General features: G+C 32.0%; 1 long non-coding RNA gene across 2 annotated transcripts in view; it reads right to left on the minus strand.

The window, feature by feature from the left end:
* Positions 1-24,043, minus strand: part of LOC138414055 (uncharacterized) — a 394,942-nt gene that overhangs the window by 294,824 nt on the left and 76,075 nt on the right. Inside the window, exon 2 of one of the 2 annotated variants that reach the window (XR_011246440.1) lies at positions 15,883-16,079. The exons of the other annotated variant lie outside the window; for it this stretch is intronic. This is a non-coding gene — a long non-coding RNA (uncharacterized lncRNA). The remainder of the gene's footprint in view (positions 1-15,882; positions 16,080-24,043) is intronic. 2 annotated transcript variants of the gene reach the window in all.

Here is a 24,043-nt window from a genome sequence, read left to right on the forward strand (position 1 = left end):
TCACTACTGTAACTCTACCATTTAGAAGATTACCTAGTGCATAGTAAGTGCTCAGTAAACATTGATGGATTGAATTGAATCACTCTTATCAAGTTTCTCTTCACAGTCGGCTGGGCTTAAACTGCCTGACCCACACTGTTGGCTCCAAATCTAGGCTCAATGCTGAACACACACTCACACACACAACACACCCTTACGTAGAGACTTTTAAAAACTTGTTAGTTAAGAAACTTCTTAAATGCACATTCTAGCTTTGTAATGCTGTTGTGTTAGTATTTAAATTTTGTAAAATAAAAATATCTTTTCTACACAAAATTTAAGGGGGCAAAGTCAGATGCACCTATAAGCATGGTGAGTATACTATATCAGTATAATATATAAAAATAAATAAGTATATAATAGACATAACATCAGTATAACATCAGTATCATCAGCAGATATGTAATGTATAAAAATGATGAATATATATGACATGTATTATGATATTTTATATGAGATATATATATATATATATATATATATAGCTTTCTGATGACCTGTGCCATTCTAAACAAAATTGCTAATTGTGTTTTATATAAGTAAAGTTATTTACTCTCAGATATTATTATGTTTTTTTAAATTTATCTTCATTTATATAAGTCCATGGCTTAATTTATTTTTGCTCTCTTCATTATGCCTAATCTTGATATAAAGAGAATCCTGAATTTAAACCACCGATGGAAGGTTAGTAAAATTAGCAAATCCATCCCCTAACTCATTTCTTTCTACTGAAACATGGTTTTATATTGTGATTTTTTTTGTCATCAAATGTAGTGTCTGAAGAATGCAACCATTACATCATAGCAAAGCAGCATGTATTCTGCTTTGGGGATCATATATTGTTGGAGATGGATAACACCAGATCATATGTACAATAAATCAGTTCAAGAACTCATTGTTTACTGAACAACTATTCGCTTCTTAAATCTTGATATCCTGCTCTAATATAGGCCTCAAGTCATTTTCATTTGGCTGTTTTGGAGTTAAAATATCAGTGAGATTTGCCATTCATGGCAGTATCTATGCCTTCTAATCTAGGGCTGTGATAGAAGGAGGACACTAAACATCCAGATTTTTATTTTCTTTAACTAAAAGTTAGTGCACCATAATATGGAATATTACATATATTAACTTAAAGGGACAACTTTGAAAAAACAAGCTAAAGAGCAATGTTCTTGGTAGTTTGTTTATAAAAACAAACAATAAAAGAAAAAATAAACCTTTCTGACAAAAAAGACATAAAAATGTGCATCTGTGCTTTCTGAGCGTGGGGAAGCTCACAGGAGTGAGGTAGAGGAACACACACCAGCTTTGGCATTGGCTACCCCAGGGACGGGAGGGAGACCAAGAGGTGGAAAGGGTTAGCAACTTTCTCTTACATGAATCTGTTTTGAGTTTTACTACATATTGCTTTTACAATTATCTATCTGTATAATTATATAGATTTAAATATTTATATATACTTACATAATTTACTTATATATACTTATATAATTTATTTAAATCAATTATATATTATTATATACTTACATAATATATAATTACATACCTGTAAATATATGATGATATATTATTATATATCTCTATGCGTGTGTATTTGTATGTGAATACACACATATATGTATATTTTAATTCACAAGTCGTTTTTAATTTAACATTATTTTCCTGTGTTTTATTCCTGAGGCTATCTTTATTCAGTATTTTTTTGTATCAGCTATCTTTGGGTAGTAAATGTTATAAGCAAAAAAGTATATCTTAATGTCAGGAGAGGAAGTAAATCTGTTGCATTAAAATAGCACTTCATTAAAGTATTGGTTGATAATTCTTCCAGAACAGAAATTTTTATTTATTCTAATGAATCATGAGAAAAGGCAAAATAATTCCTCCAGTCCATTGCATATGATGTATGTCCATTTCAGAAGAAAATATGTGGCTGATCAAAATAGTTTATTAAAACATGAAACATTAAGATTCATAGCTTGAAACAGCAATGGTAATATATAAATATTAGATGTAAGTGTATTACTAACAAGGCTCATGTAATTCAATAAAACAAAGAAAGCGTTCTTATCATACCTATTTCATTTGGTTTAATAAGTAGATCTGTCTGACAAAAGTTTAAATCCAGCATAAACATTACTTTCAGTACAGCAAAAAAAAAAAACAAAACAAAACAGAATATATTATTGTTACTGTCAAAATACTGAGTTCATAAGTATTTGCACCAAAAGGAAAAACTGTTTAAGGGAAAAAAGAATATTGAATTAGAAGGGAAATACTTTTGTTGACTTTTCTCAAAAACAGGACTGCACTGAAACTTGCCAAATCCAAAAATTACTGACCAGCAGAGTTTAGTTAAAAAATATTTTGGCTTCACAGAAAAATATACTTTAAGGTCTAGGGGTTCTTGTCACATTCTATGCCCTACACTAGTGTACAAAATTAGAAGGAGAAAAGTCATCACATATGGTATGATATGTTATAGTACAATATTAAAATGATATGTCTTTCAACTTACTGTTATTTCTGAGTCATCCCTTTACAATGGCATTTTAATGATCAATAACCTGAAAGGAAGATGAATAAAGGAGGATATGGTCATCATTAAAACTTCCCATGAACTTTGCTAAGATAGCACAATTTAAATGTTCTCACCAAAAAATAAATAAATAAATATGAGATAAATATGTGAGGAGATGGATGTGTTTATCAACTAGATGGGGAAATCCTACAGTGTATACACATATCAAATCATCATGATGTATATCTTAAATATCTTATAATTTTATGTCAATTATACCTCAACAAAACTGAAATTTAAAAAATTCCCCTGAACTAACATACGAAGTGTTCAATTTACACTTATTTAAAAAAATCTTAAAGCCAAAATGTCTTTTTTTAAATGGGAGTTTAAAAAATTTAAATATTGCAGTTTACATGCTGTCAACTGGAACCACCTTCCCTATAGAAAAGTAGTCATCCTCTTGGATTCCATAAAAATTACTGCACAATAACAATATCAATAATATCAATAAAGTACGTTGCTAGGAATAATCAATCCAATTCATTGTAGGTCTGCTTAAATGCATGTCTTCCTAGGTACTAGTTTGTGAATGTCTTTACATATTTCAATACAGAAACTATAACATTCAATAGTGTGCAGTCAAAGTGTGCTTTAGCTCATCTGGATATACCCACAATGTTAAATAATGTTTAAACATTAATCATTAAAATGTTTTTTATTAAATAAATAAATAAATAAATTTGGAAATGTACAACTTCCAAACATCAAAATTCACAGGGATTAAAGTTAGCAAAAATATTAAACAGGTCCAGCCAAAGTTAAGTTTACATAAATTGACTTTGAAGTCAAATTGTGCTCTTGCTATTTTTATTGTTATAGTTGTTTCCAAAATACCACAAATATTTTAGAGACAAAAGATTGTCATATGGGTGAACCTGCAAAACACCACCAATTAACTTGTTTAATATTTCTAATTCTATACTAAAAATGTTTTTTTGAATCACAGGGGTTATTAGTAGAATGCTACATTTTAAATACAGTTTTATTTTTAAATGTTAATATTAAGATATATCATCAAAAATAAGTCTAATGTCTAAAAGTTTAATATTTAAAACTATTCTAAGTTTTTTAGAAGTGTTTTAAAATAAGTCATTTTATATGTTCTATTTACAATTAATTTTCTTACCAATATTATTTGCTGTCCTAGGCATCCAGAAATTATTTATCCATAGCAGTAACTAAAATAATTTGAAATGAGCTGAAGATTTTGGAAAACATATGCTTACATAAGATAAGGTTTTACAGGCTATATTTCAACTCTGTGAGAATCTACAGTATTAACATGATTGATGGGCTAGTCCAGTTTTTCAAACAGCAGAATATTCATGTAGGCTGTAGAAAGAATGCTTTCCACCTTTGACCTAGTTCATTCATAGTTGGCAAAATATTTGGAAACTAAAACATTAAGGAGGCTAGTCTCCTTTCCAGACCATGAGCATGCAGAAAGAAGGCAGCAGAATCTAAATTTATAACCCAATATTTCAAGATTTTCATATTAAGTCAATGTAGTCTATTTTTTGTTTAAAAAACTCTACACAATATGTAAACAGTTTAATTATATATTTTTCATTTAAATAACTACAAATAATTCTTAATCTGTTTGGAACCAAGATGAATAACAAAAATATTGGGAAAGTCTAACGTAAACTATTAAAAATCATGTACTAATAGATTTACATTTGTTAAGTAAAATACTGTACGCTTCTGGTTAGTTTTATGCTTTTTGTACTCTTAGTAGAACATGGGGGGAAAAACTAAAATCCATAATTAATTCTATTGGTGCCTGTAATTTACTTTAAAATGCTCCAGTAAGTATGCTATGAAATACGTTAGTTTGCCTTTAATTTACAAACTAGAAAAATTAGTTAAGATTTGAAGAATTCTAGTTAGGGAATCACTCTCAAGTTGGTTAAGATTTAAAGTGTCTAATCTATAGTTTGCACTCCAGGGGTAACTGTGACAAATGCTTGGAATTTCCAAATATTGCTCTGTGAAATTATACATGGGGGGTTGGTGATTTACGGAGAGTTTTGACAATTTTTCACTGGTGAGACAATGGTGATCAAGATGTATGACTGGCTAGAACTGGGTAATCATCTCCTCATTGTGAGCAAAGTATAAAAGTGCCAGTATAAGGCCAAGAGGCTAAAATCTTTGACACCCTAGATTTAGAATCCTATTTAATTTGTTACCCATCCCTTAACTTAGAAGGTGACTCCTTCACCTGGTACTACTACAAGGCTCATTCTCCTGACACCAGAATATGTTGTGTCGTGCATCAGCGAAATTTTCCTACTGTGTGCTGGATGACATGCTGAAAAGGACAAGGGGAAACCATTGGAAACCAAAAGGACAATCTGGGAAACCCCCCAGATTATTGGAACGGGCTGTTTGATGGATTTTGTACCTGACTGTTAATAAAAATGTGTACATTTGCAGAAATTGGTTTGTAACTTACTTTGGTTTTTGTTTGTTTTTTAAATAAACTCTCTGGTATCATAGTTAGAAGAGATGTATACTGGCAAAAATCCCTGACAGTTGTTGAAGAATAAATTAGCTTAAGTCAATTCACAATATCAGCCTATTGAATGGGAGATAACTCATGCCCAAGTAACTCAGTTCTGCTAGAGAAAGTAGATTGTGCTGCAGTAATCAATCCCCATCCTAGTGGCTTAAAATTGCAAAGTTGCATTTCCCATTCACACTGTGTTATTGCAGGTTAGCAGATGAGCTTCTGCTAATTGTAGTAACTCAAGTAAGTAGGATAACAGGGCAGCCTCCATCTCAAGTACAGGGAAAGATACGAGAAGGATAAAGGAACACTGGCTATTAAATGTTCTGGCACTAAGTATAATACTTATTGGCCTCTACTCCTTTCTGTGCACACTTAAATCACAAGGGGTTTAGGAAATGCAATACAATTCTGTTATGTGCCCAGAACAAGGGAGGATCAGAAATATTTAACAACCCTTTAAAATTACCACAGCAATTCAATATCTACCATTGAAACCAAGTTTTTGTCTGAATAGTATATCCTAAAGCTGCAGTATATCCTAAAATTACACTTTTTGAAAGAAAAAAGAAGGAATGATTAAATTTAGTTTTGTTATTAAGTTGTTTAACTAATGATTTAATCTTTATGATTGAAATCAATTCTATTCTAATCTAAGCAACCTAGAATATGAGTGGGCAGGTTTAACTATACAAATATAAAAAATCATTAAAAAAATTTTTGCAGTGGGAGAGTCTAAAAAAAGATTAAAAAGATACTATATTTTATTTACACACTATAGCAGGAGTGGCTAAATCTTCATCTGCATGCTAATAACAATGCAGATTCCTAGGCCGCTGGACTAATATGACTTAGTATTTGAGTGCAGGATTCTACATTTTAAAATAGACCCATTTAATTCTGATGCAGGCAGTTCTGAGTCCTGGAACCAGATTTTGAGAAGTGATGACTGTAGTTGATCAGTTCTAAGAAGCAAGAAGCATAAGTATGAAATTGAATTGGGAAAAAAGCAAATAGGGCTTCAATCAATTCATAGCAAAGTTTACTTAGTTGCTGACATTATAGTATAAAACAAATGTATCAAGAGAACATCTGACTCAGCAGTCTCAAAAAGATGCAATAGCTATGTAATGACATGGCTTTTCTACTCTGCATGAAAACCTTGAAAAACTGATATGCAAATAGTCCCCATTTAGATTATGAAGAACGGGGGGGATACCATTCTCTTTACAGATAATACTCAAATTGATATCTCTAATCCAGACTCCTTTCCTGAGTGTCAGACTCAAATATCCAACTTTCTACAAGACACCTCCATTTGGATGGACCTAATAAACATCTCAATCTTTATGTGCGCAAAACCAAATTATTCACACTCACTCCCAAAACTGTTCTTCTTGAAGCCATTTCCATTTCAATCCATGGCAGCTATACTTCTGATTACTTAGGTTAAAAACCCAGAAGGCACCCTTGGTGCATCATTTTCTCAACCATTTTCTCAATCATTCAGCAAAGCTGTTTGTCAGTGCTTCCTTTGAAGATTGCTTCCAGAACCTGCCCACTTCCTATGTCTTCCTTCACTACCACCCTGGTCTAAGCCACCATCAACTCTCACTGGGACTGCTGCAATGATCTTCAAATGGCTCCTCAGAGACGTGCTGGTAAATGTTTCTCAACAACTTTATTTATAAACAACAAATACATAGTTACAATGTTATAAAAGAAAGGGAAAGAAAGAAGGAAGGAGAGAAAGAAAGAAAACAATGAAGGAGGGCAGGGCAGATGAAGGAAGGGAGGAAGGAAAGAAGAAAAGCAAGCAAGGAAGAAAGGAAGGAGGAGAAAGAGGAAGGAAGGCAGACACAAAAGTAAGCAGGGAAGAAATGAAGAAGAAGGAAGAGAAAAGTAGCAGGAAGAGGAAGAAAAGAGGGAGGAAAGAGAGAGGGAGGGAGGAAGGGAGGGAGGGAGGAAGGAAGGAAAAAAAGGAAGAGTGAGAGAGAGACAAAAAAACACTTTCACTTCTCACTGCTTGGAACCCTTTTTGCCTACGTGTGTTCTTGTCTCGCTCCCTTACTTCCTTCTGGTCGTTGAATAAGTAGCACCTAATCGGGACCCTGCCCTGAGTATCTGTGTAACACAGAATGGCATAACAACTTTTCCTGTTTAATCCTTCAGCTTGCTCTATTCTTTGTAGCACATTCTTCTTTTTAAACACCTGATATTTATACACAAATATAGATATTATTATCAATATTTATTACTGTCTGTCTCCTTAAGGACATATACATTGGTTCAGATTCTATGTTCCTATCACCAGTTCATATCACACTGTCATGTCACATAATGAACTAATAAAATCTTATTGACTCAAGAGACATACAATATATAAGTAAATACAAGAAGAAAGTAAGTTAAGGTAATGAAAAGTGCCATAAAGCAAATCAAGGAGGATGATGAGTGACCCCATGGGGGGTGCTGTGGCCAGTCAGTGGTGGATATATCAAGAGGTGATATAAAAACTAAGGTCAGAATAATAATGCAATTAGTATAGTCTGCACATAAATGAAAACTCATTACAGGATAAAAGAGAAAGAGCAGCTTTGTGGATGATTTTAGAGTTTTAAAAAAGAACAGGTAAAACAAGTCAATTGTTAGATGTGTTCTCAAAAAGCGCAGAGTGAGTCCTAAAACGATGGAGTAAAAAGATGGTATTTCATTTAAAGGAGGAAGAAAGGATCACTTCCTCCAATACCTCAACCCAAAGAGGGATAGGAAGGAACAGAAAAAATTCAAGGGGGAATGTTTATATTTGTACAGAGCTTTATACTTTCAAAGTTTACGTTTTCAAGTTTATTTACCATATTTATCTCTCACCATGACCTCCGAAAATAAGCGGAGTTTATTATTTCAATCATTAAGAAAAAGAGCCTAAGACTCACAGAAGTGAATTCCTTCTCTAAGGTCAACAGACTAGCAAGTTAGTGAACAGGGCTTACCTAGCAGCCAGGTGTCCTCACACAGTCCATTACACCATGCCCATGATGCCATGCTGGTCTGCTGAAAACTCGCAAAAGATTACCAGGAGGTTGCCAATCTGCTCTATATGAACTGAGTTCATACAGTTGATTTGTGTTTAAATTCCACACACTGAATTAAAGGTTGACTTCGAATGAGTGGCAGGAAAGCCAACAGTAACATTAACTTTCAAAGATTCCTTAACAACCCCCAAACCATTTCAGACTCTGGTAGCTGTCGTTCAAGGCCATCACAGTGTGAGTTCTATGAGAATTTCCAGCTTTACCTCATACATACCTAAACAAATATTTTAAGATCTTTTTACCCTTGCCAGATTATTTAAGTCATTCAACATGAACAATAGCAAAGAGGGAGAAGGTACGATTTGCTCCATCTTTAATATCTACCCTCTTCTATCTCTCATTTCTTTCTGTCACAATTTAGCCATCTTTAAGAAGACTTTGCAAAGCCCTCAAGCCAGCTCTGATTTTTCTCCTTTCACATAGCATTCTTCAAAGTCTGATGACACTAGTAACATCCTGCCTTGTAATATAGTTATTTAAGGAATTGTTAAATATTCCATTCCCCAAGTAGAATACAAATGATTTGATAAGGGACTGTCCCTTCTGTAAATTCTTCAATTTTATATGCCTTTTGCAGAGAATCTGCCACATAGTGGAGAATTAACAAATATTTGTGGAACTGGATGAAATTTATTCAAAGAGAAAAAAAAATAACCTTCAGATCAATGATCCCAGCACTCTATTGAAGGGACAAAAATAAGAGAAAAATAAACCATAGACTGAAATCAGTAAAAAAAATTATTTGAGAGAATGAAGAAAAGTAGAAGTGGAAGGAGTCAATTGTTATGTTCAGAAGCTGGCACAATGCACGGTACACAGTAGCTACTCAATAAATATCTGTTGGATTAATACATGACTAAATGAACAAAAAGAGAAGAATATATGAGAACAAGGAAGTATTAGAAGATAACCTTAAAACTAGGTCCATCATTTCAATCCAAATGGGCGGACAACAACAGAAATTAGGTCATTTGTTTACAGTATAATATTCAAAGGATAAGAGGAAATATCTGTCTGTATTACCTCTTCCTGTGCTCTTTTGTTATAAAGCACTCTTTAAATTAATTTAATTTGAACCACAGAACAAGTCCATGAAAAGGCAGGAGAAACAAGATTCCACCAATTTTATAAATAAGGAACAAGATCAAAAGGATTAAGTATCTAGGTTAAGATCAGAATCAGGGTCAAAGTCAAAGCTTGAAGTCCTTTTTAGGAGTTCTCTAACTCCTTGACACTGTGTTCCACAGGCCAGCAGCATTGTCACCCTTGGGGTCTTATTAGAAATGCAAAATCTCAGACTCCATTCCAGACACCTGAATCAGAATCTGAATATTAACAATATCCCCTGGTGATTTGAAGAAATCTTAAAGTTAACAGCTTACCTGATACAAAATTGAATATAGATCTGTATGCCTTCATAGATATAAATATAGGTATATATATATATAGCATAATATAGGAGATATATACATAAATATATAGCAACAGAATCATCAATATAGAAATGTTACCCTTGGAGAGAAACAAATTACTATTATTAATTATTATAAATAATACTCAGTATTATAATAAATATAAATTAGGAACATAGTTTAGGTCCATGAATATGGCCCTTAAAGAAAAACATATAAAGAAAGTCTCTTTTTAATTAACACAAATCTGAGCAGTCTGTTGGGCATATTAGGGATTCTATCATGTCTTTGAGAAAAAAAAAATACCAAAGGGAACACAAAGTAATATAGCAAGCACAATAGTTGGCAGCCATCTGTAAAAACAAGGTATTGAAAGATGCCTGTTTCAACACATGCTAACATCTGGGGGTTAACACATACACACACATACAATAGCTAAGTAGAATGGTTTTGATGTTCAATGAAAATATGAAGTCTGTGACATGCTAATTAAGGGAAATTGCTTTTGGTGATCTTATGTTAGTAATAACAAACACTACTTTTTGGAAAGCAAGGCAGTAATGGAGCCTAAACACGGCTTATAATAAACACATGTACCCCTCATGCCTCAGATCAAAGAATGGACAAGAGCAGGAAGTTCATCTCCCCTTTCAGAAGGGTGAGAGGTTATTTTATTTTGCATTTTTAAGATAGAGACAAAACATTTTTTAAAAAGTGATTGAAAGTTCAGAGCTGAGTTTTATACTCAATTACTACAGCTTTGGAGTGTGAAGATTCCTGCATGTATTTTTATTTTATTACTTCATTTTATTTTATTATTATTTTTTTAACATCTTTATCAGAGTATAATTGCTTTACAATGGTGTGTCAGTTTCTGCTTTATAACAAAGTAAATGAGTTATACTATACATATGTCCTCATATCTCTTCCCTCTTGCATCTCCCTCCCTCCCACCCTCCCTATCCCACCTCTCTAGGTGGTCACAAAGCACCGAGCTGATCTCCCTGTGCTACTTGCATGTATTTTAAAAGGTTCCCATTGCCATCTATTTTTCTTTTTTTGCCTTAGCAAAAATATAAAGGGAACAGAAGGAAAGAGAACGTGAGTGGATAAAAAGGAGGGAAAGGTGGGAAGTGAAGATGTTCCAGAAAGAAGGGAAAAACTTACAAAAGGGAGGAAAGTTGAGCTAGGTCCGGAAAGATGAATTAAATTCTATAGATAGAAATTTTTAAAAAACAACTTTTTTGTTATAAAAAAGCAAGACAGCTTCTTAAAACACATATAAAAGGACAATTTTTCCTTCTAAAATTAAAAGATAATAGTGCTTATAACTTTATAAATAGTGCTAATAAATTATCTATCAAAAATCAAAAGTATTTTCATTAAATACCTTATATTAAATAAGTCACTTGGAAACCTTTCATGTGTAAATATTTTGAATTAATATGTTTTCACAATTGTGAAGTATATTTGAAGGAGAAAAGAGTTCCATATTATGTGTCATAGGGAAGAGAATTTTCCAATGCTAAAATTGTGTATTATGTCCAATATGGTTGATACGATAACAAAGTAAAACCTTTGAGAACTTTCGATTAGCTTTCGATTTCTCAGAAGCATGATATTAGTATGTTCAAATGATTTTTTTCAACTACAAGAAATATCTTATTCAATGAGTATTCAACACATATTTCTTTTCATACACACACACACACACACACACACACACACAATATTGCCTAAGTTGAATGTCTGATATCTTATGATAATGATGTTTATCTTATGATAATGGCAGAATATTCTCTGAGCATCTTGACTTTGAGTATACTACTTCCTAGTTTTTATAAATAGAATGTACAGCTAGTTACTGTAATTTATCTGTTTCCACTTACTCTTTACTTGGTTATATATTAAGAATCATGTCCTGGCCATCTTGAGTGTACTGTTCATAATTATATTTGTGAATATGAAGCTCTCTGTGACACATATTATGTGATGAGAGTAGAATATAGAAAGTCTATGAGATGCTGGGATTAAATTCGTAGAATTCTTGGCATTCATGATATAGATGCATGTTAGATCTAAAGTAGACAGAGTTATATTCAGATGGTTTTCCCTCATGATACCAGCACATTTTAGTTGCTTTCTTTTCATACTTGATTGTGGGCTCCAGAGGGGCAGAGACCATGTATTAATCATGTTTGGATTTCCAATGAATAGCATAATACGTGGCCCCAAAATAGACACTCAGATTAATTAACTAATTTGAGAGCCATATAAGCTGAAGTGCATAGTGTTTTGGGTGCATGTGATTGGAAAGATAAATTAGAACCATACTATAAATCATCCTACTTACTGTCACAAAATAGATCCCAGAAACCCTTCAAAACCTGTTACCGTAGAACCCATTCTTCAAGCAATAAAGCCAAAGACTAATCAATTTATGATTCTAAGTCATATATTATTTAACCAAATATCTATACTTGTAATCCACCCAATATTTAAAGATTTCAGCTATAACCTACTCACAGTAATTTAACAGGTAAAATATCAAATGGGAACTAAGTGGCTTGTCTGTCAAAAACGTGTATTTCAGTATCTCTACTCATAGATTTTGCATTTTTGTTTCCTCCTAATAATCTCACTCAAGAGATCAAGTGGGTTAATACGACTGATAAAATGCCTGAAATTAAATGATATTCAATACAAAAGTATAAATTACTTCATGATACCTTGTCTCAGTTTTATAAAAATTGGATGATAATGAAGCAAGTCTAAGAGACACATTTAAAAACTGTCTGGCAATTTTCAGAAATTTGTTGTCAGGCACTCAGAAATGATTAGACAATTATATATCAGACTATATAAATATTTTGTTAGAAAAAGTATAAAGGAATATATACATAGATGTTTACTCAGCTAAATTAGAGAAGCAGACAGATAAACTATACTACTTCCTGATATAAAAACTTTAAAGAAAAAATGGAGTGTCTATTATGTTCCATGGCTGCCTATCTCTTTTATGTCTAGTCTTCATAATTGATTTAAAAAGTTTTGTATTTTAGACAGGTTGATAAATAGAAAACTTCTGAACCTATTGACCTGTTAGTGGTCATAACTTACCTACAGAGATGGAGTGAGAGAAGAAATTAGATAATGGTGTGCCAGTAAATGTTTAACAACCAGTTCTGAAAAAAAGGAAAAAAAGGCTCTGATCTGATGATTTCTGTGATGCAAATACTTCTGCCATAGCTGATTTCAAGCAAGAAAATGATGTCTCTTAAAAACGGAATTTAGGAAGAGATAGTTAACAATTGGCTCATCCAAGCTGGTTTTAGCCAGCTTTGGCATATCTTTGAAATTAGGTCATATTACGTTAATAACTATTTTATGAACAAAGTTGATTAAATAACTTTGGAAAGTAGTGTCAAGTATACGCTCCTCTTACGGATACACTATATACTTCGTTTTCTGAATGCCCTGAGAAGTATTTTATATGAGAAATCTATTTAACATCGTTTAATATGGTAACCCTCTCATATCTATTTGACTTCTGGATTTTTGTTTGTCCCAGAACATCTAGTAACATCTTTCAGAATAGTAGTGTTTCATAGAATCCCATTAGGGAAATGTGGCTCTGGTTACACACTTCAAGTCTCACTGGACATATAGTAGGCATTCAGTAATCTCAGATTATTGACAAAAAGTACTTATTTGTATAGAAAGGTCATAAGAAAAAGGTAAAAAAAAAAACCATACACACGTAAGTAGAGAAGTTTCTGTTCCTCATTTCATGAGATTGAATTATACTTAGGTAATTGATTCTTCAGTGCAATTACAGGTTTATTCATTTATTAGAGAGATATTTTGTTGAGCATCTACTATGTTCAAAGCACTGAAAATTTCAGTCCTTTTATTTCACTTACATGAGTAAGTCTCCGTTAGGCAAGGCCAATTTTAGTCCTTCTTTTTTTGATTTTGTAGTGGGGAGGGCAGCGTATACTAATTATTCTAACGTTTAATTCTAGGGAATGTTTAAATCTAATATGCCTTGTTCTATAAGTGGAGTTTTTGTTGCAAACTACATGTAGTATGGACATATGTAATATGGACTCAGATATTTAATACTCACATATAGAGAATCTTTCTTAAGGAAAGAAGCTGTCCTTTTTCCCCATAAGTACTCAATATTAAATGTCTGTCTGCATATTAATGTGTTAAAGTAATAGCATTTTAATAACTATCCATCTGAGTTTATGAGAATATCTCCAAGTGTTTAACATATATCCACATTTGGCAAGTTAGTGTAATTTATGTACACACATAAATATTCATAAAATTGAGTATGTTTTGAAAAACAAAAGAGCAAGACTAATGGTTCAATGTTAACTGAAAAACAAACAAAAAAACCCCCCAAGAATCCAGCTATTTTGCAACAGATTCCATGCAATAGCCTCTCTTTCCTTTAACCACAACCCACAAATTATCATGCAATACGTAAACCTTTGTGCATTTGCTTTTTTGTTGTTTTCCTTTGGAGAACTGAGAGGTAGATTTTCCACAGAAGAAATAGCTGGCACTTGACCTTTGGCAGCAGGTATGATCTGTTGTTTCATCAAAGAAACTCTGATGGTGAATTATCTTAGCAGTATGTAAATTATTTAAAGAAACTACAACATGACTGCTTAAGATAATGTGTTCACTGTTTATAATAGTGTATGGATTTTTATATACTAAAATAGTAACACTTCAGTAGTTCATTTTTTACCCTATATGAGTTCCTCACCATGCAAGCACAGAAATGAATGTATCTCATCACATTGAAAGAAACAAAACCACATGCATACCTTTAGTCGTGAACCTAGCTTAAAACACACCATCAGTACGGAGGAACACATCAGAAAATTACCGTCTGATTTCTCAGTTGGGAGCACAAAATTGTTGCTATCATGATCACCAACACTTAATTGCTTTCACAAAGCTACAAGGTAATTTTCTTTCAAGGTAAGTATTTGAAATGAATATCTGCGTACAACAAGACCATATGGTGCTCATTTATAATAACATACATAACTTCTGAAAAATAAATGTAATGAAAGTTGTTTTATACCTTGCCCTTTGGAACCTTCTTTCCTTTTTTATTCCCTAATTTTAAAAACACACTTGCAAACAAAAATTGTTCCGAGGATAAACTGCATGGGACATCTAGAGTTAATTGTACATCACTGGAAGAAAACCAAATATGAGCTCTTCTAATATTCAGTTATGGCACATTGTTACAGGAATGTTTTATCTATGTTAATTATTCATATGTCTGCATTTTTCATAGTTATTATAGTAGACTGATCCTTAATATTACAGAATATGCTGCATTTTATATTTGTCAAATTTTTATTCAAATAGCATTAGCTGCTAGTGTATCATATCACAAAATTCAACTTTAACAACTAACCATCTCACAGAAAAAGAAAAAAAAAATCTATAGACTCATCGATGTATCAAGCAATGAATAAAATATAAATGCATGAATTAGAAATAGAACTACTATCAAAGGCTCATGATTTTGACATAGATTTGAATTCACTATATTTATAAAGGCAGAGGAAACTCCACACTTTCTTAGCTTTCACTGCCACACCGAGGAAGTTTCTCACCAAACCTCCTACCTTTCCTCACGAGGTCTAACCACAGAAATGAACGTAAACATGGGAAGATCCAGGGCAGGAAATCAAAGAGAATCAGAACAGAGAAAGATATTCACAAGATCATATATTCTACCTTATAGTCCAGCAAAAAAATGGAAATATTTTTAAATGATATCCATCATAAAGTTATTTTAACAATAGGCTGTATGGTCCTGCCATGGTGTGGGAGGTATTATCTTGACCCTTGACCTCTACTTACATAAGAGCCTGAGAAATGAAAATCATGTTTATCATCACTGTTTGTTTTATACAAATTTACTGTCTTTACTTAAACTGGCATAAGAAAAAAAATTCTATTCTGAAATAGCCCAAGTCTGGTTCTTAATAGTCATGTGACTTTTTTTTTTCTGCCAGCCATGTGCTCCGTATCATTTTACTCTGAAATAACTATGCGGATTTCAGCTCAACCTGCCTTTGCTTATAATGCATGACATACCCTGTGAGGGAGCCTGAGAACAGACTCCCTTGAAAAGCAAGGTTCTCATAGTTGGCCTGTAACCATGGAAGCAGATGCCGTTTTTTTCTTACCCCTGCTTACCTCTTTGCAGCCTCGAGCTGCTCCCTATTGTTAAAAGGGGTACGCCTTGATTTTTCTTCATCATGACCGAACTTGCCTCTTCTTCAAAGGGCATGATGCTGCAGGTCATTGGTCTAGACTGTTTGCACGGTCCAGAGAACAGCCTTGATGTAACCCTTGCTCCGTCTGAGCCACGCCACCAGCCGTGCATCTGTAGACTGTAGGGGGACATTGGAGATCTGTATTTCAAAAGAAGTCTGTCTGATTTTGCCATTGTGCCTTTTCACTCATCGATCGAATGAATATCGAACCTTCTGTCGTTGCATGTGTGAAATAGATAGCTTAGCAAGCACTTTTGTGCCCAACCTGTGCAGTGGGCCAAAAGGTTTTCCTTTTAGTCTCAAGAATTTTTTCTTCAGACTTTATGAATTTCTTGATAGCTTAAATTGTTTATGTGCTTCAATTTTAGCAACTGTTATGATGACTTTTGAATTACTTCATCAGCAGTGACTTTCTTTTGGTACGAGAAGGAGCATTTTCTTTTTTGTCAACTATGTTTGTTTTTTTTCTTTTTTTTTTTTTTTTTTTGTCTTTTGTAGCTTAAGATCTAGCTTAACTCATTTGTAACTAGAAGTGATATAACTGTATCCTGTTAAGCCAAAAAGTTGAGGTATCTTTTCAAGAAGATGATTAGATGATGTCTATCATTTAACAGATTTAATTCCAGAAAGGTGAACTTGAACTGCCTCAAGGTAATTTCAGTGATTTGTAAGAGTAAGTAAATCAAATAATCACATTGATTTTAAGTTAAATAAAATATTTGTTAAGCTCTGTTAAGGGAAAAATTTTTCTTTGTTTTTCTCCTTTTAAAAATTTGTGAAAATGTTAGTCTGGAGTACTGAAATATACTAAAAGGCACATAAATTTATTACTCTCATTTGGTATTTTAAATAAATACCATATATTTGTAATATGTATCTTATGGCATGATTTAATTAGAAAGTATACAATACAAAAATATGTTGACATTTAATTTTTAATGCAATTCTAATTCATTGCTTTTCATCAATAACTGATGTTAACAATAACCGACAGCCACAATCCCACCTGCTTATTCTAAAATGTATTATTTTACTGAGTCCTTAAAAAAATCAGAATCACTTCAAAATGCTTCATATGCTTTTTTTCAATATGTTGCTTAGCAAGCATTGTCTGTGTGTATCAGTTTTTGTTTTGTTTTAAGAATCCACTATCTCATACTTCAAGGCATACCTATTTTCTCTAATTGCCACAGGCAAAGGGGAGGTCCATGACAGAATAAAGAAGGTTATTGTGACAGATGAAACATAATTCACAATGAGTACTCTTTTCATTCAGCCTTAAGTAGCAGAGGATTACTTCCAAGCTGAATTTGGTGGCAGAATGTATGAGCTGATTTTATTAACATATAAGGACAGGTCAAAGGCAGAAAACCTATTTCTCTTCAGCTGGGTGGTGGTTATTTTGCGTGTGTCTGCTTGGGAGTCTTACTTTGTTCACCTCAAACAGAAGCAATGCTGGACAGAAGAGCGTCTGAAGAAACGGAGGGAGTAGGCGGGGAGGGTAGGAAATAAGAAACTTAAAGCAATAAAAGTTGGAGTTTTCTTGCTAGATAATGAAAAATGATGAGTTAAATATATTTCTACCTTCTTTGGCATGCACATGAAATAAAGTCATACGTTTTTTTCAACAAACATGAGCTGCAAAAGTAGGTAAATTTTATTTCATAAAAAATTTCTTTAGATGATGATTATTTTTCTCTTTTCCATATTCTTAATTTCAAATGGTTTATTAGATTTCCAGATGCCATTAGGTTTTAAATTAGGACTTAGTACAAATTTCAATTAAATAGGTATGTGTTTATTTGGATATTTTATTTGTTTTCAGTCATTTGTTTCTAATGACAGAATTTTATTTGATCTTTATAAAACTTTTGTATTCAAGTATAAATACTTTTTATTTTCTTTCTTTTTCTAATGAGGACAGATTTTAATTAACTAAAGACAGGTTAAAAAAAAAATTGTGCTTGATAAAATATCTATGCATCACAAGAAAATTCCAGACTACTAAATCCATTGCATCTTGTTTGTTTTAAATAGCATTTTATTTACACCAACAATTTGGATTTACTTATTCCTGAAATATTTTTTCTTTTTTGCTTTATTTTCAAATATTTTATAGGAGTTGTAGTTAAAGTAGTTTTCTATCTGTAAAAGGAAAAGCAAGGGGTTGTTCTGTCCGCTAGTAATCTACTATTACAGAACTTACAATAAAGTGCTATTTCTCTGCTATGTTCTTGTCAGTCACAGTTTGTTGTTCCAGAAAGTGAAAGAAAAATCTAAATTCTAAATTGAGGTCTTTTTCAATATAACAGATACATTTCATACTTCGAATACTTTAATGAATAATTCAGAGGCACTAAAATTATGTAGGTATTCCCTAGAAGAAGGAATAAAAACTATAATCTACAGCTACTCCTTTTATATATTTTTTCTTAAAATAACATTGTTCTTTATAATATATCAAGTATACAACTTGAATTAACTAAAGTTATTTCAATTAATTAAGTTGGCTTTGTAGCTAAAAGTTTAATAAAATTTGCAATAAGATTTTTTACCTTAAAATTTGTTAACACTGTTAAGAAATACTTATTACTGCATTAAATATTTCCTTCTATTAACTGAATTTTCATTTCTCCTTATGTTGTGATCGAATTGTTACTGTTCAAAATATAGTAATTTAAAAATAAAAGAATGTGACTACTGTATAAGTTCAGAAAATATAGGAAATCTTATAGTCATTATTTATCTGTTGATTAAAATGGAAATCTTTCCTTATACCCTCTACAAAATTAATATTGAAATATTTCTAGGGATTATTTCATGTTTATGGAATATTTTTAGAATATTTTTATATACTTAATACAAATAAAAGATAATCTTTAAACAAAATAAGAATTCCAAAGGACAAGTATAAATATATATATATCTATATATATATTTACTATTGCCAGATCATGTACAGAAATTTCCTATTCATAGTTTTCATATCTTTCTTAATAATTACTCTGTAGAAACATGCCAAGGCACACAACTTTTGCATTTGGTAAAATTTTCTACTTCTGCTATTATTTCATAAGTATGACTTTATATAATTCATTTGAAATATCTGTGTAATTTATTATTTGAAAGTATGAAGGAAATTAATGAGGACTAAAATGATATTTTTAATTAAGCAAAGGGGAAAGAAGAAAACTAAGAATGATAAAGCTGATACAGAAATTATTTAAATGTTGTGTTCCATAGTATAATTTTTTAATAGGTTTTATTTTATTCATGATTAAACTTAAAATCAAATAGTAAGGTATGTTGAATGATCATATCTAAAAGTAAAATTCATTTGTACTCATTGAATATTATAAAATAATAAGAAAATAATTATATTAATTTGAGAATGAGATTTTTCTTTTGCAATCACATGACAGCTTTTTAAAAAACGTCATTTGCAACCTGAAAGTGATATCATTAAATATATTTTTAATTAACTTGTATATATATACAACTTGTAACTTGTATACTGCAAAAAATAATTAAAATAGTGATAAGTGTATTTGATTTTCATGTACGATCTCTGCAGAGTCAACCTCTGTCTTATTCAAAATTTATTTCCTGTGTTTTAGGCCAGGACATTTTTCATATTGCTCTCTTCTTCCTCCCCCTCCCTAAAACACATTTTGCTATAAACTTCTGCACCAATCGCTAGGAAAGACACAAACAGCAGTACAGTTCAGGAAGCAGTCCTGTGAATGTAAAAAAAAAATCACAGACTTTGATTTTATACGACAAGTTGGATAGGAGTCAAAACTGCCACATGCAGTGTGAAAAAATGCCACCCTGGTGTGAACAAAAGGTTTAAAATGGAGTCAAGAAGCATGCAAGCTCGATGTCTAAGCTTTTCCTGTGAATTGTCTGCCACAACCTGCAGGGTATGAAGTGGGCTGGGAAGAATACAGAGCTCTTGGAAGCTACAACTGAGAAACATCGGCAGTCGGATGTGTTAGTTTTTTTTTTTTTTTTTTTTAATTTTGTTTTGTTTTGTTTTATCTCATCTAAGCATCATTATACTAAACTGTTTTACCCAAAACATAAAACAAATCCAAAAGAAAGTCACATAATGTGTGAAGAAACTGTTGCTTACAAATGAATTGTTACTTTTTTATCCTTTTTTTTTTTTCATTCCTTCATTTATAGCAAAGTGAAGTTCCCAACTGTACTTTGTATTTTAAATTCTTTGTTTTGTGGGCCTGAGTTTTATTTACAAAGGGTGAATAGGGGAAACGTCTTATAAAATCCTGACTACCAGAGTAAAAATTGCAATTATAATATTCATGTTTGCTTATCTTCTAAATTATCAAGAAAAGAATGAGGCGAAAAGACTAAGAGTTCACTATTGGAAACAAGTATTTCATATTTTAATAAATAATACAATTATAAATCTGAATGAATATTCAGCAGGAATAGTCCTCCAGAAAAAATACTGCTACAATGCACTACTACAATATACTAATATTACACTTTACCTATTATATTGGAATGTAAAAATTTACTCCACAGCCAAAAATTTTTATTAACCAAAAATAATCAGTCAAATCTAAAGTAAACCATCATCATTCACTTAAATAACCAAAAAAGGCAATTCAATTTTAAAGACAATTAAAAACTATACCACTATGTTATAACCTCCACTTCAATAATCTTAATGTGTTTATAAAGGCACATATGAATGCTAATTACATGATAAATTATGAATAGCATTTAAAGAATGTAACATTTCCTAGGTGACTGTGATCTAATCAATACAACACATCTAAATGCAAAAAAGAAACATCTTTGATGAGCATTGAAAAGATCCTTAAACTTTGAAGCCAGTTTTATTACATTTGCATCTTATCTCTTATTAAGGATTGGGTCTAAAGCCAGCAAATCCCATCGGTTATGAATGCAGGTCAAGACAGGAACTTTTTCCTATTTACTGTTTGTAACACTGGATAGAAATCAATCTGTTACTTTCATTACAACCACACAATCAATGCCATTTAAAGTATAATACAACAGCCAAGTCCAAAGACAATATGGATCCTTGGAAAAAGCTCATACCATTTGCAGGGCTGTATTTGATATAGCTCCTGGTGAATTGTTTTCTTTCTAATTAGTGTACATGGTCATTTAAAGCAAACATGCCTAAACTGGTACTGCAACATAGGATACAACCAAAAATTCATAGTACAATCTTTGTCAAAGTTGCATTTAAAAAAAAATCATTCTTTTTAAACAATGAAAACATTACAAAAAAGGATTGTTTCTCATTGACTATAATGTGAGCAAGACATTACTATAAAACCATTTTGATATTCCCCCCAAAAATTTATGCACAGCAAAACTTCTACCTTGAAATTAGTATATGAAATCCTTATTACAAATGCCACCTTCCTCTCATCTCTCAATAAAAGACTTAATTCTGATAAACTTTATCTTGCCTCAAAATTACCAAAATATTTGCTTTTAGGAGTTCTCTTGCACAAAGCATAGCTCAGTAAACAAAAGAAACGTGCCAATTGTGTATTCCATTTACATATAATAGAACCATCATTTCAATTATTTTTAAATATCAAAACTAAGATAATCTTTACGTTCATAAATTATTTGAAAGCACAAGATAAGCCACTGTACACCAACACTATTGGTAGTTGAATGAATTATTTTTCCTTTATTTTATAAGTGAGGATATTTTCCTTTTACACATCAGTTTCAAGCATTTCAATTTACATATCTCCTGATTTCCTCAAATATATGATAAATGAATCTCTTCATAAAGAGCACAATTTACAATTCTCTCTGGTATAATTTTTAAAACATATTTGTTATTCAAATGTATTCTACCTGTTCCATATAAAAGGTACACATAAAAGGGTAACTCAAATTTAAATCAAATAATTTTTGGTTGTTTTATCAAAACACTATGTCATTTATGCAAATTACATGACCCTGACATTTTGGACTTTGGGAAAGTTTTCTCCACTAAGGAAAATACAATTCAAATTTTGTTTCAATATTTTTTTTTCTGCAAAATATTATGAGGACATGCTTCTCTGTCACCAGCCAGTGATGATTTTATTGTCACTATGATTAATAAAATTCCCTTTCTAGTGATAGAAAGTTGTTCCTAAAGCTGGGCTTTCCTCAAACACAGCCTGTAAATAAGGTCTGAGATGTGAAGGTACTCTCTTATGTTTTAAGGGGTCCTAAATATTTCTGACCAGAAAGGGGTATCTTTTGCGCTATATTTCTTGCATAAACAAGTTCAGGCCAATGAACCCAAAGTCAAAGTTTCCAGACTGTCACTGCCTAGAAGACATTCTTCTTCACCTCCAGAACTCAATTTCTGATAGTCTTAAATAGCTTTGAGTGGGGCTACTGTTGAGTTGTGTTTCCTTATGCTTGATGGCCTTCACCACTGAGAACATCTAACTCTATTCCCCTTCTTTCTTATCTACCTGCCAGGCTACCTTTTTCAGACTGAGCAGGCACCACACCCAAAGATGACTTGCAAAAATCACGCTCTGGGTCCCCACGAACTTGGAGCAAATTCGAAATGGGAAGGTAAAAGTTAGGTAGGCCAAGCCTCAGACAGCAATTCAGAAGAAAGACACCAGGATGGACTAAGGCATTTTAGAGCCATTTTAGAGTGACAATTAGCTTGGGCCATTCACAATACAATTTCTTAAAAAGCAGAAAGGTCATTTCAAGTAGGTGGGTCAAAACATAAAAGGAAGATGAGAATCACTTTATGTTTAAATGTGGGCAAGCAAACTAAAAACCCTTGTGTGCTGATTTGTATATGTTTATTAGCTTTGGTTTTAACTCTCATGTTGTTTTTAAATGTTCCTGAAGTCATATGGGGGTTCCTAAAAACTATGGCTTTTAAACTTGCATCCTGACACAGTAGTTAATATTTTATGTATTTTAAGTTTCATATTCGAGTCAGAAATGGGCTCATCCTTCACATTCTATCCAAGTTTATCTGGAATGCAGGATTTGCTAAAGGAAGATCAGTATCACTAACTGTATTTCCTTTGTTTCTTCATTTTTCTTTAACATTTGAAAAACAAATAGAGCTAAATGTAATTTATTTTTCCTTTTTACATTAAAATTTGTCCATGGAGGTTCAGTTTAAATATATCCAATGATACTTTATATATTGAAGAGATTTTAAAGAAATCTAATCACTATAATTTACCATTACTTTTCCACTGGATGAATTACATTTTGATAAAATTTATGCACGTGATAAATTTCAAATTTTATATATAAATATAATAAATATATTCTAAGTGGGCAAAAAAAACTTTATATGCTTTCATTGTTAATCTGGACTGTAGGTGCAACCCAATCTATCAGCTATACTGTTCTCCAATCAAAGAAAATATGTGTCACTGTGGTTTTAGGAAAAAATATATCTTAGTCAATATTATTCCTCAAAGTAAAGCCTCAAGTTCAAATCTGTTTCTAGGAGCCTAGTGCACTGGCTTACACTTCTCAATTTCTACCTGATTTGAAAAATACAATTGAGATATTTGGAGTATTATAGTCTTTGCTATCAAAAGCCACTACTCTTCAGTTGCGTGTATTTGTGAAACGTTGTTTTGAAAATGGAAAATAAGTTGAAATTTACGCTCATATTTTACTTAAAAAAAGCTGATTAAAAGTTGGAACATGACAGTATTTCTAGAGAGTGTTATTTCTTCCATAGATTCAGACCAAAAAAAGTTATATACAGTTTGAAAGATTAATATGATAAGCCATGAAAACTTTCAGTAAACTGGTAACTGTTCTTTGGGGACGTGAATCATTTAATAGAGGTCTGTTGTCAAAAAAATCATTTCTGAAATAACTCATAAAGTGAAATGGATATTGACAATATTTTATGTCAAGTAGTCTTTTGGTCTTAAATCCATTCATTTAGTCAATTAACATTTTTTTATTGCCTTTGTGCTTTCCCAGGTTTTGAGGACATTATCCATTCAACAAATATTCATTGCGTATCTATTTAGCAATGTTCCAGATGCTAAATATGTAATTACAAA

This window comes from Delphinus delphis, chromosome 4, assembly GCF_949987515.2.
Source record: "Delphinus delphis chromosome 4, mDelDel1.2, whole genome shotgun sequence".
Classification (NCBI taxonomy): domain Eukaryota; kingdom Metazoa; phylum Chordata; class Mammalia; order Artiodactyla; family Delphinidae; genus Delphinus; species Delphinus delphis.